This window comes from Lolium rigidum, chromosome 7, assembly GCF_022539505.1.
Source record: "Lolium rigidum isolate FL_2022 chromosome 7, APGP_CSIRO_Lrig_0.1, whole genome shotgun sequence".
NCBI lineage: Eukaryota > Viridiplantae > Streptophyta > Magnoliopsida > Poales > Poaceae > Lolium > Lolium rigidum.
Window position 1 is genome coordinate 179,495,055 of NC_061514.1, and position 18,717 is coordinate 179,513,771.

General features: G+C 49.5%; 1 long non-coding RNA gene across 1 annotated transcript; it reads left to right on the top strand.

The window, feature by feature from the left end:
* The first annotated feature begins 13,551 nt into the window (after positions 1 to 13,551).
* On the top strand, positions 13,552 to 14,981 carry LOC124670723. Its single transcript, XR_006992634.1, has 3 exons — positions 13,552 to 13,620; positions 14,255 to 14,374; positions 14,936 to 14,981. It is a non-coding gene; the product is annotated as an uncharacterized LOC124670723 (long non-coding RNA).
* The last annotated feature ends 3,736 nt before the right edge of the window (positions 14,982 to 18,717 follow it).

An 18,717-nucleotide genomic window follows, 5' to 3' on the forward strand; every position in this document is an offset into this window, starting at 1 on the left:
TTCAAAAATTTCAGCACATAGAGAGGTGTTTTAGTAACATGAAAATTTCTACAACCATATTTTCCTCTCTCATAATAATTTTCAGTAGCATCATGAGCAAACTCAACAATGTAACTATCACATAAAGCATTCTTATCATGAGTCTCATGCATAAAATTATTACTCTCCACGTAAGCATAATCAATTTTATTAGTTGTAGTGGGAGCAAATTCAACAAAGTGGCTATCATCATATATAGGAGGCATATTGTAATCATAAAAGAAAATTTTCTCCTCAATGCTTGGGGGACTAAAAAGATCATGCTCATCGAGCCAGCTTCCCCAAGCTTAGAATTTTCCATAGCATTAGCAACAATGGTGTTCAAAGCATCCATAGTAATAACATTCCCATTAGCATGCATATAAAGTTCCATGGGTTTTTAATTCTCTCTTCAAACACATCATGTCCTAATTCAAGATAAAGTTCATAAAGATCTCTCATATTTTTGTTGTTTTCCATTATGCTTAACTAGTGAAATAAAAACATGCATGATATTAAGTAAAGTAAAACAAGTAACTATTTTTTTTGTGTTTTTGATATAGCAAACAAGATAGTAAATAAAGTAAAGCAAGACAAAAACAAAGTAGAGAGATTGAGAAGTAGAGACTCCCCTTGCAGCGTGTCTTGATCTCCCCGGCAACGGCGCCAGAAATTTGCTTGATCCGTGTAGTTGACACGTCCGTTGGGAACCCCAAGAGGAAGGTGTGATGCGCACAGCGGCAAGTTTCCCTCAGTAAGAAACCAAGGTTTAATCGAACCAGTAGGAGTCAAGAAGCACGTTGAAGGTTGATGGCGGCGGGATGTAGTGCGGCGCAACACCGGAGATTCCGGCGCCAACGTGGAACCTGCACAACACAACCAAAGTACTTTGCCCCAACGAAACGAGTGAGGTTGTCAATCTCACCGGCTTGCTGTAACAAAGGGTTAACCGTATTGTGTGGAAGATGATTGTTTGCGGAGAAAACGAGTAAAACAAGTATTGCAGCAGATTTGTATTTCGAGTACTAAAGAATGGACCGGGGTCCACGAGTTCACTAGAGGTGTCTCTCCCATAAGATAAAAGCATGTTGGGTGAACAAATTACAGTCGGGCAATTGACAAATAGAGAGGGCATAACAATGCACATACATGGCATGATAAGTATAGTGAGATTTAATTGGGCATTACGACAAAGTACATAGACCGCCATCCAAGCTGCATCTATGCCTAAAAAGTCCACCTTCGAGGTTATCGTCCGAACCCCTTCCGGTATTAAGTTGCAAAGCAACGAGACAATTGCATTAAGTATGGTGCGTAATGTAATCAACAACTACATCCTCGGACATAGCGCCAATGTTTTATCCCTAGTGGCAATAGCACAACACAACCTTAGAACTTTACATCACTCGTCCCGGTGTCAATGCGGGCATGAACCCACTATCGAGCATAAATACTCCCTCTTGGAGTTAAAAGCAAAAACTTGGCCGAGCCTCTACTAGTAACGGAGAGCATGCAAGATCATAAACAACACATATGTAATAACTTGATAATTAACATAACATGGTATTCTCTATCCATCGGATCCCGACAAACACAACATAGAGTATTACGGATAGATGATCTTGATCATGTTAGGCAGCTCACAAGATCCAACAATGAAGCACAATGAGGAGAAGACAACCATCTAGCTACTGCTATGGACCCATAGTCCAGGGGTGAACTACTCACTCATCACTCCGGAGGCGACCATGGCGGTGTAGAGTCCTCCGGGAGATGAATCCCCTCTCCGGCGAGGGTGCCGGAGGAGATCTCCAGAATCCCCCGAGATGGGATCGGCGGCGGCGGCGTCTCTGGAAGGTTTTCCGTATCGTGGTTTTTCGCCTCAGGGGTTTCGCGACGGAGGCTTTAAGTAGGCGGAAGGGCAGAGTCGGGGGCCTAACGAGGGGCCCACACCACAGGGCGGCGCGGGCCCCCCCTTGGCCGCGCCGCCTTGTGGTTTGGCCACCTCGTGGCCCCACTTCGTATGCTCTTCGGTCTTCTGGAAGGTTCGTGGCGAAATAGGCCCCCGGGTCTTCGTTTCGTCCAATTCCGAGAATATTTCGTTACTAGGATTTCTGAAACCAAAAACAGCAGAAAACAGAGAGCGGCACTTCGGCATCTTGTTAATAGGTTAGTTCCAGAAAATGCACGAATATGACATAAAGTGTGCATAAAACATGTAGGTATCATCAATAATATGGCATAGAACATAAGAAATTATCGATACGTCGGAGACGTATCAACGACGTTCAGGTAAACTTTGCCAAGAGAGTACGCCGGTGAAGTAGGGAGAATCCCATGAAAACAGGTGTCAGTATCCTCTAGCATTCTCATGGTGATCCCCATACTTTTAATTGTGTCGACGAATATCAGGTTTAGTCCGCTTCCACCATCCATGAAGACTTTGCTCATCTTGAACCCCCCGATTTGCGCCTCAACTACTAAGGCAGCGTGTCCTGGTTTTGGTATGGTCATCGAGTGATCTGCTCGGCTGAACGTAATGTTCTGAGACGACCACTCGACATACTCAGGGATGTTTGCCATGATAGTTTCTGCCAGATTGATTTCTCGGGTGAGCTTCTTCATTTCTCTTCTTGAAACACCTATCCTGTGGATCATGCTCATCTGCCCACGTGGTGGTGGAAACGCCTCATTGGGTTGATGAGGCTGAGCCTGTTGGACCTGGTGCTGCGGTGGGGGTGGTGGTGGTGGCTGTGGCTGCTGCTGGATGAGTTTCTGCATTTCAATGAACTGCCTACAATCTCTGAGCAGGTGGCTTGACTTCGTTTTGTTGTCCCTAGAGTCGACGTACGAATGCAAGTAGCAAGGAGCGTTTATCTGTTCGGTGAAGGGTAGCTCGGGAGTCCTCTGTGGTCGCGGTTTGTAGTTGCCGCGGTTTCCAGAGTTGTTCTGATTGCCGTCCTGCCGATCGTCTCGTCTGTCGTCGTACCGATCGTCCTGCCGATCAGAGTATCCTGCGGCTACCAGGTTACTATCGTCGTAACTGCGGTTTTTTCTTTTCTTATGGCGATCCATTCTTCCACCCGAGTCATGCTTCGGCTGGTCATCGTCTTTGTCGTCACTGCGCTGTCGCGGCCTTCGTACGTTGTCCTCGCCATCAGCCCAGCTGTTGGCGATTTCCATTAACTTGGTTATAGTTTTGGGATTTCTATTTTCGTGCCCTCGGATCCTTAGTTGTGCTCAGTTTTCCACAGCTCCTTAGTTTTTCATCAGTTTTCCCCAAGACCTTGTCTGAAACCCGCATGAAGGAGCTCGGACGGAAGGAATCCGTTAAGTTGGCCGTTCCGTGCTGACGAGTGGGGTCGTGTCGTTTGTGGGGCCGCGTCGTGTGGGGCTGGTAGGAAAGAACCGCGTGGGACAGGACGAGACCATGTTTGTGTGGCCGTAGCGTGTGGGGCCGTAGCGTGTGGAGCCGTGTGGGTCCGGGACGTGGGCACGAGTGGTTTCTGTCTCTTTCGCCCAGATTAGCAGTTTTCAATGTACCTTTTTCCTCTCTCTCGCTCGATCTCATTCATATTTGATAGCCCAAATTGGTAGCAAATCTAGAGCAGCTTCTCCTTACTGTTTTTTAACGATATTCATTTCTTTATGCCTTCGTTTTTACCCAATCGGGTAGGAAATCTAGGGCACAAATCCAGAAAAAATATAGGATAAGCTGCATACGGCAGCCAACATAGCATAGATATATTCACGACGGATCCAACGGTAGTACCGATAGAACCCTACAACATAAGCTACATTTTACATGAATTTAAGCTGCTCTACGAGATAGAGCGAGTTACATACGAAGAGTGCAGTAGGCATGTTCAACGCCTCCAGGTTGCGCCTGTGACTCGCCTGGAGGTTGCGCAGGTGAATCCCAAGTGCTTTGTGTTTGGCCATGAATGCATGCACGTTCACCGTCGTTCCAACTCTAGCGCCGCATCTGCCAATGGATTCAGCATGGTTCACCAGGCAGTTGAAGTCGGTGGCGCGGAGCTTCCTGTTGCAGAAGGGGCACTTGTAAATGCCTCGAGCAAAGGGGCCATCGTAATGGCCGGACTGGAGCCTCCTGAGGACGTGACGAGTCTTGGTGTGGAAGGACTCGTCGTCGCTGTCGACGTCGCTGCTCTGCACCTGTCACGTAGCACCAAAGATCGTGCAAAAAACACGGAGTCAATTGCAACGATGATGGAATAGAGAGTGAACAAAGATCATGCATGATAATATGGGCTCAAAAAAAGAGGTAGCTTCGGTTACATTGGACACACTTATATCCGGGATTTGAGTGAGTAAACCAAAGATCATGCACAACAAATTTGAACACACCAATTGTTTACCGACCAAACCCTGAATCAATTTGTGCCCAAATATTCATCATCATCGGCACAAATCTTAAACAAAAGCAAATCACAAGCACTAATAACGCAAGATCTAACACAAAAGGATTGAACTAGGAACAGACGCACCCTAATAACGCTAGATCTAACACAAATGGATTGAACTAGGAACAGACGAACCCTAATAACGCTATATCTAACACAAAAGGATTGAAATGGGATAAGAACAAGGGAGCAAAGGGTTACCTCCGGCTCGTCGTCGACGATGCTGGTGTCGTAGGGGTTCTCCGGCGCGTCGTACAGCACTGGTTCGTACGGGTCCCAAGCGACGGGGGCCTGGACGGTGGAGGCGGCCGATGCGCCGGCGGCTGATGCGCCGGCTGCTACGTTGGAAGCAGCGACAGGGGCCTGGATGGGGGCAGCGGCCGATGCGCCGGCGGCTGATGCGCCGACAATGGGCATCTCATTCTTCTCCATCGCCGGCGGTTTTCTTCGGGGTTTTTTCTTCGGTTGTGGAGAAGATGACGGGACAGAAGAGGCGGTTGCAGTGAGAACGTGCGTCGAGGGAGAGGAAAAGGGCTCTATAAAGACAAAGGTGGCGTGTACCGCAACACGCGTCCGCTATGCACGGCTGCAGCGTGCACCGCGACACGAGTCTAACCCTGGGACGTTTGGTATACTCAGTTATAACCTCGGGCCTTATACAGAAATTTTATCTGTACTCAGTTTTCCCCTCGAGTACTTAGACTGGCAAGTGCAATATACTCAGTTTTACCCTCAAGTAGCTAGTCAACAGAGAGTCAACAAATGAGATTAACATATCTAATTGAGGCATTTCATGCGCAAAAAAATTCAAAAAAATAAAAACATAGTGGCACCTACTCATGGAGTCTTCCTACGCAACAGATGGTGGACCCCTCTAAGGCCTGGACGGAGTTTAACATTCAGCTCCCCAGCCTCTGCACCGCTATCTTCGATGCGGCCACCTGCTATGTTCTGTGAAATGGCAAGCGGGCTCGGTTCTGGTCCGATCGGTGGCTGGATGGTTCAAAAGTGGCGGAGATTGCACCAAATGTGGCCAAGATGGTCTCGCGTAGGAGGGCCACCGCTTGCTCGGTGAGAGAGGGCCTGGCCGGCCAATGGCTGAGGGACTGTGGGCCGGACATGGATGAGGCAGCCCTCCTAGAGTTCTTCTTGTTGTGGCAGAGGCTGGCGAACGTCCGGCTAGTCCCAGAGCGGGAGGACATGCTGCTGTGGAGGTGGTCGACTGATGGCATTTACTCCGCCAAGTCGGCGTACAGAGCTTTCTTTGCGGGCCAGGTGAGGGCCTCCGTCTCAGAGGAGATCTGGCGGTCTAGGGCGCCATACAGTTGCAAGTTCTTCGCATGGCTGGCCTCGAAGAACCATTGTTGGACGGCGGATAGGCTTCGACGTCGTGGCTTGCCGTGTCTGTCGGCCTGCCCGCTTTGCGATGAGGAGCCGGAGACCTTCCAACACTTGCTGCTGGGTTGCGTGGTTGCGTGGGAGACCTGGGCTTGGGCTCTTAGGTGTTGGGGCAAGGAGGAGTGGGTCCCGGAGCCAGACACCGATCTGTTGGAGTGGTGGACGTCCCGGGCTTGCTCGACAGCTCAAAGACGGGACATGTGGACTGCCATCATCCTGGTTTTTCTGGTCCATTTGGAGGCACAGGAACGACGTGGTCTTCAACGGAGCGGTGGCTTCGCATGGCGCCATCAGGGAGAAGGTGCGAGAGGAAATCGAGCGATGGCGCCTAGCCAAGCTTTTCCGTGGCACACTCTTTGTTTTTCATGATCCGACCGTTGTACCGTGGCAGCACGGAGAGTAGGCGTGTGTTTGGGGAGCTGCCTCCTGTGGGTAGCGCAAACTTTGCCATCTTGGGCACCCTTTTATGTGTTTGATACACCTTTCCAGGGTGTATTCTCGAATAGACATGCACTCCTAGATCACAACGAAGCAGGAGCTGCAAACACTTTTACAAACACTTTTACTCGTGCCAAGATATCTGTTGGTGGCGATGGTGCGTAGATTGCATAACCGGGTCAAAGATGTCAAACCTGTAATAATATAGTAGAATCTTTTTCAATCCGTAACATGACAAGGGTACTGTTCTAGTTGCAACAAAAGTCGGTTATTCAATTCACATACATGAAACACCCAAACTACAAAGTCACAAACCACCAGGGAAGCGGAACATTTTTCTTCCAGACCGGAGAAATAAATTATCAAGTCAACTGCACCAATCACCAATTGCCTCTCAAGAGAGAAATTAAAGTTTGGAAACTGTAATACAAAACAAAGTTATCTCAATTCCTGTAAAACAAACAAGTTTAAAGACTAGTTTCACGAACACCGTTAACGCAGCACAGACTGCTGGCGATGGTCTATGTAAATCGCCACTCTTGAGCATTGAGAACAGCCGGATGAGAAAGCCCATGATAGGAGAGTGTTATCGCCGGAGGAGTGGTGGTTAAGGAAGATGTTGAAGCATATTGTGCTTGCCCTTTCTTCCCTAGAACGCACGATGGCGCGACAAAGGTCCACGGTCCGGTGGCTAAAAGATGGTGACGCCAACACCGCTCTGTTTCATGCGGTAGCTAATCGGAGACGCATCAAGAATTTCATCCTGGCGGTCCGGCATGGAACTGAGTTGATTACGGAGCAAGGAAGGAAAAAGGAGGTTTTCTTCGACACATACCAAAAGCTGCTGGGCACCTGACTATCGATCTCGAAGCTTTGGGCCTGCCGGAATATAACTTGGAGGCTCTGGGGGATATTTTTTCTGAAGACGAAGTTTGGGGTGTGGTTAAGGAGATGCAGATGGACAGGGCACCAGCGCCAGACGGGTTCACTGGTGGGTTTTATCGGCGTGCTTGGCCTGTCATCAAAGGAGAGCTCATGGTGGCCATCCTTAAGCTCTATGTGAGAGACGGAAGGGGTTTTAGCAAGCTGAACCGGGCAATCATTACTCTAATCCCTAAGAAATCGGAGGCGGAAGAGGTTGGCGACTACCGTCCAATCAGCTTAGTCCATAGTTTCGCAAAGCTGTTTTCGAAGTTGCTTGCCAACAGGCTGAGGCCAAAGATGGGAATGTTGGTCAGTACTAACCAGTCAGCATTCATCAAGGGTCGAAATTTGCACGATAACTTCAGGCTGGTGCGCCAGCTTGCACACAAGATCAACAGTCGCAAGGAGGTAGGCGTTCTCCTCAAGCTAGATATTTCGAGAGCTTTTGATTCCCTCTCCTGGGCCTTCCTTCTTGAGGTTCTACGGCGTTTGGGTTTCCCCGAGGTTTGGATTGATTGGGTGGCTATTGCCATTAGATCCGCGAGCACGAGAGTCCTTGTCAATGGAGTGCTGGGCCAGAAAATATGCCATGCTCGAGGGCTACGGCAAGGAGATCCGCTTTCACCGCAGCTGTTTGTTCTAATGATAGAGGTGGTTACATGCCTGATCAAAAACACTGAGGCACAAGGGCTCTTGTCCCCGATTGGCAGTTGCACCCGAGAGCAGCGACTCTCTATCTATGCTGACGATGTTGTGCTATTTGTCAAGCCGGCTGTGTTGGACCTTGTGGCTGTCAGGGAAGTACTGGCTCTTTTTGGAGAGGCCTCTGGGATGTGTGTTAATTACCAGAAGACATCGGCTACGCTGATCAGGGGGACGGATAGAGACAAGGTGATGGTGGGTAATCTGCTGCACTGCAACATCTCGGAGTCTCCTATGAGGTACTTAGGGCTGCAGCTTGCACTCCGTCCGCTCACAAAAGCCCAGTGGCAGCCCCTGCTAGACGTTGTGATTCATATTGTGCCGGCGTGGCAGCGGAGCATGATTACCAGGCCGGGGAGGTTAACCCTTGTCAAAGCGGTCATGGCAGCCCAGCCTGTCCACCATCTGCTAGTCTTGGAGGCGCCGGTTTGGGTGCTAGAGGAAGTGGAGAAAAACCTAAGGGGCTTCTTTTGGGTGGCGAAGGAGAGTGCCAACGGCGGTCAGTGCCTCGTCGCTTGGCAGAAGTGCTGTAAACCATACGAACAGGGAGGTCAGAACATAAAAAATCTTCGCCTTCAGGGCTTAGCGCTTCGGGTGCGCTGGCAGTGGCTGAACAAGACAGATTGGGAGAGACCCTGGCAAGGGCTGCCAATGTTCAAGGACACTGAGGCTATGGAGGTGTGTGGCAGCCTAATGCATATCAAGGTGGGGAGTGGCAGACGAGTGCTTTTTCTGCGTGATCGATGGATCAATGGCCGGACGGTGTCGGAGATTGCGCCTACCCTATTCCAAGCGGTCAGTACAAGGATGAAGAACTCTAGGACGGTGGAGCAAGCTTTGGTTGATGATCTTTGGGTCGCAGATGTTGTTGATGAGCAATCAATGATGGGAGCGATGGAGGGTGCTCGGTTATGGATGGAAGTGAGGAGGGTCATACGCGATACCTCCATACCGGACGAGTTTACATGGCCGGCGTCTGAGTCAGGGCAATACACAGCAAGGGACACCTATATAAGGTTGATGCAAGGAGGGGAGCGATTCCAACTTCACGAAGCCATCTGGAAGAGTCCAGCCACACCAAAAAGCAAGTTATTCATCTGGTTGGCAGCCCAGCACCAAATTTGGACGTCAGAGAGGAGGGCTAGGCACAACCTCCAGGATCACCCCTCTAGTTGTTTTGTCTGCCTACAGGAGGAGGATAACGCAGAACACATCTTGATGCAGTGTGTCTTTGCAAGGGAGGTGTGGCATACTTGTGGGCAGAGGCTTGGTTTTCACTACATTGTGCCCTCAACCGATTGTGTGTTGGAGGCTTGGTGGACTCGGGAGAGATGGAGGTTCGGGAGGAAAAGGAGGAAACGCTTCGACGCTTTGGTGTGTACCATATGCATGCTCTATGGCAGCATCGAAATGAATGGGTTTTTTGGCAACACACAGAGGCAGCACTCAGCACAAAGTCTCGCGGGCATCATTGTCGATGAGTACAAATTGCTGCTTAGGGCTAGAGGGGTTCAGGAGGGAGATACAGATGTCGTAAGAGAGTAGCTTTTCCTTTTTCTTCTGGAGTGCTAGCTAGCCTGTGTGCGGGCTCGGCTATTTCTTGTACATACTTTTTCTACCTTCTATAAAGCTAAGGCACGTATTCGCGTGCTCTCAAAAAAAAAAAGAACAGCCGGATCTTGCATGCCTGGAGCTCAACTAGTATTCTACAAATACTGAACCAGAACCACGGTACACCTAAAATTTCATAGATGTGCCTGGACTGGAGAAGCTTAGTAACATCTAGCGCAACTTCTTGGCCTTACTAGCATCGAATAACCGTTCCACAACAGCTAATTCACGTTCAGTACCTTCTAAACTCTCTGATCTCTACTTCTTGGAGGTGATCCAGCACAAGTCTCTCGGATTTCCAGTTTAGTGGCTGAGCCTGATCACATATGCAACCTGGTGGACATGCCAGTGCCTAACACGGGGAGCATATCAGGTTAGTGGGATTAACTTGTCTCATTTGATTATAGGAAATAACAAGCGACCATAAATGTCATCAAACTGCCCAAATTCTTCATCCTTGTACTAATGGGACCTTTCAAAAACATTAAAACTTTCTATAGACAAACAAAAGAATAACATGTCTAAATGGCCTTTGTTATTAATGGGACCTTTCAAAAACATAAGCCTTAAGCTACAGTACAGCATATGTCCTAACTCCTAACTCTTAACTGTGTTATGGAGTAACTAACTCAACATCTTGCCCTTACCCCTCAAACCCGCCACGCAATAACTCGCTCAATTTTATATCCACTGCACATTTACAAATGTCTGGCAATCTTTAAAGGAAATTAGTTACTTAGTACCAACCCAGGTAGTATGCCACTTCACCAAAGTTGTCTTTCTATATAGTACACATATGGCCATTTTTATATCATTTTGCAAGTGATCATACTATTAAAATAGTGTAGACATATAATACTTTTACAAGAATTGAAAACTTTCAAAAAATATATTTTCACAATGGGGTGGCTCACAACTAGTTGTGGATTCTTGTTTTTGAGAGAAGTGTTGCCATTGGGAAATACATAAGCCATATATCTACTTATCAACTTCAGAGCGGAGTGTTATGTGCACCATAGCATTAGGGAATATTCAATAGATACGCTATATTCTTGAAATAGGAGAAGAATTATTTAAAATGAAAAGAGACAAGATTAAAGTTAGAGATCGGATGACATCCTACATAAGGGGCACCACATGTATCAAATTATCAATCAACAATACAAGAATAGTTTATAGATATGTCATCTCCCTTATTCATCCTATCTGACCTAGGTTCTAATCATTAATCCTCGACACCCTGCCGTCAGGCCATCTGAATAGTGGTACTTACCTAGTTTATCCCATTTGGTATCTAGCTCAACTGCTCCTCACTCTAAATGGCCAGCCTCCAAGCAGAGAGCTAGTGACGTCCCCACATATGCGCAGGTAGTCATTTTGCAACTGATCATACTGTAACATAGCATACCCAGGTGTGGTGATGGCGCACTACCCTTGGCAATGGCCAGGAACAACTTGGACGCTTTGGGCAGTGGTGGCATATCCAGGTGCATGGTGGCACTGAAGAGAACATGGCCGACTCTGCAATCCGCGGGGAAGACAAGCCCTTTAGCAGAACTGCAGAAGGGAGTGACTCTGCAATGTGGTATCCGAGCCAACAGCATGGTGCGGCGGTAGCAACAGCGTTGGGAAAAGTGGGTGGAGAAGCCTCATCTGCGGTGATGGCACTCCATGAAAGGAGCAAGTCATAACAGCAGCAGTACATCACAGATAGAAGTTGTCATGGTGTACTTTTTTTTTTTTGAGAACGTCATGGTGTACTTAGAGCATCTCCAGTCGCGTCCACCAAAGCGTCCCCCAAACCACGTCAAATTGAGCGTTTGGGGGACGTGTTTCGTTCGTGCTGTGTTTGGGGGACGTCGCTCCCCAGCCGCGTCCCCCAAACGCCGTCCCAAATATTAAAAATACTTTTTTAGCATTTTTATTTCAATTTTCACAAACTAATACATAATTGGGAACGTGGCTTACACGAAGACATAATTTGGAACATGGTTTTCCACAAACTAATACATAGTTTGAATCATGGTGGATACAAATATAAAATATTACAAAAAAAATAAATAAACCTAACTAGGCCGTGTGTCGAAGGTTTCGTGTGTTCGCTGCCAAGAAAGAACACTCGAGGGCACACCCAGTCACCCAAACTGGAAAATCCAGCTGGTGACGGTGCCCTTGTTGGTTCTACCGAGGAAGAACAGACAGAGACCTCCGTGCACGTATTCGCTGCGAAGAAACAACACTCTTCATCAGTCGTCCTCCTCGTCGGTGCTATCGCCGTGGTAGTCCCGGCGGCAGCGCGTCTCGTCGAAGACCTTGACGCTCATGTCCCAGTCGCCAAAGTAGGAGAACAGGAGGACGAAGCCGGCTTCGAGGCTGTGGTGGCGCGCGAACTTCTCCCAGCCGATGTGGAGGTACATCTTGCCGCGCGCGCGTCGTAGATCACGTCGACGATCCACCGGTAGTAGCCGCACGAAGCCTCCCGCAGATGCATCGTGCCCGGGCGGTCGTCGCCGGTGACGTAGGCGGCGAAGGAGTCCGGCAGCCTCTGGATGCCGCGTGGGTCGCCCTTGAGGACGAGGACGAACTCGAACAGCACGCCCGCCTCCACGTCCATCTCCGAGGATGAAGACGACGACGTGGCAGGCAACGGCAAGCGTGCACCTCTGCCGCGGCCGTGGCCACGACCACGACCACGACCGCGAGCTCGGCCTCCGCCTCTCTCAGCCATGGCGTCGACTCTTGTTGAGATGGTGGCGGCTAGAGTTGGGGAGAGATGCGCTAGGGTTTGTGTGTGAGAGGGACGATGAGAGGCGGCCCTTTTTATAGGCCGGAGGGAGGCGGGGGAGCGGTGGCGCTCATTAACACCGGCACGCAAAGCTAGGCGCGACGAGACGCGTCGCTGCGCCTCTGCGGGAACTGCACCGTCGCTGCGCGCCAATAACTTATGTCGCGAGGTAGGCGACGGTTAGGTTAAAATTTATTGTGCCGCTGACGGGTCGGGTCCGCGTTGCTTCGCCTCGCTTTTCGGTGCGTCGGCGTCCCGGGTGCGTCCCCTGTGGGACGGGGACGGGCTCGGGGTGCCGAACACCGTATCGGGGCGCCAAAAAAAGAGATTTGGGGGACGCGGCTGGAAGCTTTTTTTTGTCCGGCGCGCCCCAAATAATTTTGGAAGACGCGACTGGAGATGCTCTTGCAGACTGCACAAAAGACGCATCCCATCTAGTAATAAAGGCGGCGCTGGTTCCCATCCACAGCTACAACAGGCAATGCAACCTCCGAAACCCTGATGTGCAGGAGCTGGGCCAGCAATACACTGCCAGACTAATTAAACACACAGCCGCTTAACCCAACAGGCTTCAATGTATGCCAACCGGGAGAAGGTCGAACAGTACATAAAGTAACTTGTATGCTTGTGTTTGCATGGCAGCAAGGAACTCAAGGAATGACCAGAACAACTGCTAATTCATGCGTACATAAGGCAACCAAATCTGAGTTAGATTCTTCTGATGTATGTCAGTTTGAAGAGAAACAGCAGCAGCTTCAGTGGGAACAGGTTCAGCTCTCCCATCTTCATGGCAGTGGTTTGCTCGACCACAACAGAAAGACGAAAACGTTATGCTTCATTGATGTGGGGCCACCTGAGCTATGGAATGTTATTATCTTGCCTTGTGAATGGTGTGATGTTTTTTCTTCAGTGTCCTTCTCTTTCTTTTTTAAGGGAAATCGCAGGCTTTGTTAAATTAAATCAGGGCTTGTACAATCAGCTAAGCTCTCAGGCTGTGACTAAGAAAATCTGGACTAGCCTCTTCTAAACAAACTGCTGAATCAGAGAATTGTTGAAAATTGAGAGTTCAAATCAGGATACGTCCTGTCCTGCACCTCTCATCTTTCCCTGCAATTGTAGCATCCAGAATAACTTTTTTAAGAGAAGGGCCAATCTACAATTTTTGAAAGCTTGCTCAGATAGCACTACTTATATAATAATTGTAAACATTTCCTATGTATCCTCTCGTTTATGTACAGTTGACAGTACTGGTTTTACCAGTTAAGTACTGCAGCCCCTAATCTTTCATTGAAGGGAACACCATACTGGATGGCCCCAGAGGTAATCATATATATTTCTTTTATATATGTACTCCCTCCGATTCATATTACTTGTCGTTAATATGGATGTATCTAGATTTAAAATATGTCTAGATACATCCATATTATAGTCAATTAAAATGGACCGGAGGGAGTAGTGATTTTCTTTAACCTTGTACTGCCGTGGCTCGTCATGCTCGCTTTACCTTTTTTGAATTACATACATCCAAAGCATGTGCATTATTACAACTTACATGGGCCAGTACAGCTCCAAACTCGGTTTATGAATTGTTCTTTGTTTGATGGAATCAGTTGTTATTTCTTCGTGTGAAATCAGTTAAGAGACAACATTGTACTTTTTGACATATCTACCTCACCACTGGGAAGATGGTTCCCCTCACAAAACAAAAAAGAAAAAAGAGGAAGATGTAGGCAACCATATGGTGGTTTAGTACGACAGATATATGACTTGAAAGGTTGAAACAACAGCAACATCACTAAATTTCTCTAGTGCAAGAGGCAGCTTATTAGGTTCATCGCAGAAATTAAATTGCTATGTTACAGAAAAGTCTGATAAAGTATTGTATTCAAGTTAATTAACATTGCGGAAATTTAGTCTGTGCTTGCTGAATTTTGATTTGTTTCTTCTTGTACAGATGGTTCAGGCTACTCTATCTAAAGATGTAGGCTATGATCTTGCTGTTGATATCTGGAGTCTTGGTTGCACCATCATTGAGATGTTCGATGGGAAACCTCCTTGGAGTGATCTTGAAGGGGTAATAACTTGGAGCGTTTAGCTTTACAGTAAGCTTACTAACATGCATTTCACGACTTTGCCTAGTGTGCATAAAACCAATTTCTTTAGCGAGGGACATAGAATTATATAAACTGGAGTACTTCACCCAAACGAAAATGTCGGGTGGGAAGTATAGTATTTCAGTGCTAGTGACTAGTCTCATGTACATGGTCATTATTTCTTTACATGTTTATGTGATAGATGCAGCCATGTGACTTCTCACTGAATTTGAAAAATGCCATGCAAATAATGCCCGGAATTCTCAGAGAAAAGGTCTATGCTACTCAAATTGATATTATTGAGAGCTTGAAGCTTTCCTTCTCATACTCCCATCACATGTCAGGGCTGGAACAGGAAAGTTGGGCTAGAGGGCCTGAATATGCTGTCATAGTAGATCAAATAGATAGTTACAGAAGTTAACATAAGAAATGTTATTAGCTAACACTAGTAACTTGTTAATTTGAGTATCAACATTTTTTCCTAGAATACTGGGTATCAACATTATGGTTTTATAATCTAAGAAACCTTTTCTGTACTGCAGCCAGCTGCAATGTTTAAGGTTTTGCATAAAGACCCAATAATTCCTGGGAATTTATCCCAAGAGGGAAAAGATTTTCTGCAATTGTGTTTCAAGAGGAATCCTGCGGAGAGGCCAACCGCAACCATCCATTTATCCGGAATTCAAGACATTACAGCAAACATGGTTCCATAGATGCCTTTGTGGGAATTAAAGTCCATGTAAGTCTGTCTCTTGCCACATGGCATCTTCATACACACCCCCTGTAAAAGGTCGGAAATGATTCTGAGATTGGCATGCATATAACATCTCTGTTGTATGCAGGATAACGGATACGGCTTCAGAGACAAATCATCCTCGAGGAGTGAACCATATGTGAAAGGAAAGAACACTATTGGGTGAGTAGCTTCCTTTTATTTATCGGTATCTTCAAAATAAGTTTTTCTTATTCCATTTTGATTTGCTAGATCCTAATATGCTTTCTTTTTTTCATTTGACAGTGAACCAAACAATGCTAGGCCATTTGAATCATCCACTTTTCGACTGACGCCGCTAACAATCCAGGAAGTAACACCTAATTTTCCACCTCAACCATTAGCTTTAGCCTCCAATCATGGTTCTTTCGCCATCTTAACGAACCCCATGCATTTTCCGATGGCAAACCCTCAGCCTAGACCACTGCCAAAGCCCAATGGAAAGCAGGTTCTGCTCTAAACACATAAGGTGCTGGGTGCAGTGAGTAAGGGCATCTCCGACGCGGCCACCCAAACCCAAAAACGGACGTCAGATTTGTCCGTTTGGGTAAAACCTGCTCCCAACGGGCGGACCCATATTAAAAACGGACTGCTGTGGTGTCCGGCACGACTCAAAGGCAGCCCAAATTTGGGAGCAATTTGGGGCGAGCCGGACGCGTGCGGGCGTCTCTGGTCATCTGTCCGTGTCCTCCCAAACCCCACATGGCAGCCACACTAGTTAATCCACCCGGACTCCCACAGCCTTCTCTCTCCTCTGTCTTTCTTTTTCTTTTTCTGCCATTGATGTTGGCTTCGCTCCCCACCGGAATAGGGCTCGCCGGCCAATCGCCGCCGTCGAGCTCGCGTGGAGGCTCCCTGCTAAACACGACCCTTTTTTTCGTCCATGCCGGAGGTCGCCGCGGCTGAAACGGAGCACACTGAGCCAGGTTGTGCCGCCGCGCTGAGCCAGGCCGCCAGGAAGCTCCGCCGCCCGCGCTGAGCCAGGCCACGCCGACCGCGCGAGCAGGGGCCGCCGCGTGCACGGGCCGCCGCGAGCCACGCCGCCGCGGGCGCCGGGCGCGTCGCGACGCCGCCCCGTGCCGCACGCCGGAGACGGCGCAAGACGGCGCCCGTGCTCTGCCGAGCAGCCCCGCGCGCCTAGCCTCACGCCTCGCTCCGTCCTCTTCTCAGGCTGCACGCCTCTTCTCAGGCTGCACACGGCGCACGGAGCAGCGCGCGCGACGACGGGCGGAGATGGGCGGAGATGGAGCAGAGCAGGCGGAAGGCGGCGGCGGCCGACGCGCTGCTCGCTGGCGCTGGCGCTGCGGGCGGGCGGACGAGACGTTGTTGCCGGCTTCCAGCTGCAGCGCTGCTGCTACAGGCGGGGGCGGCGCCGGCCGCGTCGGCCACGGGCGGAGGTGGGCCTGGCCGCGGGCGGGGCGGAGGTCGCCGGGGCGGGCCGGAGCTCGTCGGGCTGATTCATGGCCAACTCGATGCGCTCGCCCCTCTGTGCCGCGCCGCGGGACTACGACACCCTGGACGTCGTGCGCGCGTTGATGCCTTCCACGCCAGCGGCACGACCAGGGCTTGCTCGGGCTACGGCCGCAGCGACGCCTACCCCGTACCGCCGAAGGGGTACCGGGTCAAGAAGCCGCCACCCCTGGTCGTCGTGCGCGCGTCGATGTGCTCCCGCGCGAGGCGCTCGTCCGGCCGAGGTCGCCGTGCTGCGCGTGGCGAGGGGCTCGTCGGCCAAGGTCGCTTCTGCCTGCCACGTGTGTGTGTTGGCGCGGAGGTCGCCGGGCCAGGGACAGAGGCCGCCGGGCCGGGGCTCGACGGGACGGAGCTGGTTGGGGGAATTTTGGCAAAAGAGACCACCTGCCCCAACGAATTGGCAAATAAGACCACCTACGAATTAAATTGACAAGAAGGACCACCTTCTTAGTGGCGACAGCGCCCCCAGCTGACACGTGGAGACATGCCGCCGAAGTAGATGGCGGCAGGGTTGCCGTCGCGATGGTGCGGGACCTGCCGCCCCTGCATGTGGCGGCAAGGCCACCTGGAGCATGCCGCCCCTAGATTTGGCGGCAGGATCTTTGATCCCTGGTCATAAAATCTAGTGCGTGTCTGTGTTAATCTAGTGCGTGCCTGTGTTAGAATTGGTGCCTTTATTCCCAGCTATTTACATGATCTGTGTTAGATTGCAACCTATATAAATAAAATCACTCGGCTTTGGTTTAATTTGAGCCGCCTATTTTGTTTTGCGCAGCTTCAACGGGGCGACACAAACGAACGAGTTCGCGTGGACCAAAAATACGTTTGTATCCTGCTTTGCTTCAGTGGCCCGACGCATAGTATCCGGGTGTTGACGTCAGAAACCCCCTGGCGGGCAGAGACGGTCAACACGGTAGAGCCGGGAACAACTAGGGCTGCGGCTGGCCCCAGTCCCTCAGAGCGACGGCCCGCAAAGCCTCCTGGTCGCACGCACCGATGTTTATCACAAGGGCGTGCCACCTGACCTATACCCGGTCGGGAAGGTGTGGATGATGTCTCGCTTAGTTTCTGCAGGGCACACACGTAAACATTAAATACGAGCCTCGATCGACTCTCGGGTTATCCCGTGAATCGGCTCAAAGAGCCGATCCACCCATGATTCGGACGAGGTGTCCGAATATATGGTGGTCCTGCTTGATCAAGGTAAAGCTAATGAGATCTACGACGATGTAGGGTTTTCACCGCATAATCGGATCGTCCTACTCCAGAGTTGGGCCTCGCGGCCACGCACGGTGATCGTAAGCCGATCCTAAACAAGGCCTAAAAACCAACACGAGGTTGATCCTCGGAACATCCTGTTTAGGGCCAACGAACGACACCCTACGTGCCGCTGGATCCTCCCCCTTTGTAAGGCCTAACTATTGCGAGATATTAAACTAATCCTTGTAGAACAAGGAGCAATCGTAACGGATCAGATCTACTAAACTATGATCAAGCGGGGTGCCGCCCCTACACCTAAGATAGGTGTAAGGGCGGCTAGACATGCAAGGGTTGCACTACGAAAGCATGTAATATGAAGAACAATGCTAACCCTAACATGTCTAAGATAACTACGTTGCTCGCCATCAAAAAGGCTTCGGTACGAGCAACGCATGAACAACGTGGGCAGGCTTGTGCTGCCTAGATCGCAAGATGCGATCTAGGCAGCATGATGCTTACCGGTAGAAACCCTCGAGACGAAGGAGTTGGCGATGCGCCGAGATTTGTTTGTGGTTGAACGTTGGTTGTTGTTTATTCCATAAACCCTAGATACATATTTATAGTCCAGCGGACTTTCTAATGTGGGCGTGCACTAAACCGTGCACGAGATAAACTCTAACTTTTAATCTAGATACAATCTACCATAATTAAAGATACACGGGCAATCTAGCCCAAATTCCCCGTGCAAGGCCGCTTCATAGATCTTCCATGTGTAATCTTCCAAGCCCATCTTGATCGCGGCCCATCTCCTGATTTAGCCAAAATCTGGTGATAACACCGGGCCATCCGCGGAGACTCAAACGCGGCTCAAATATGCGGTAC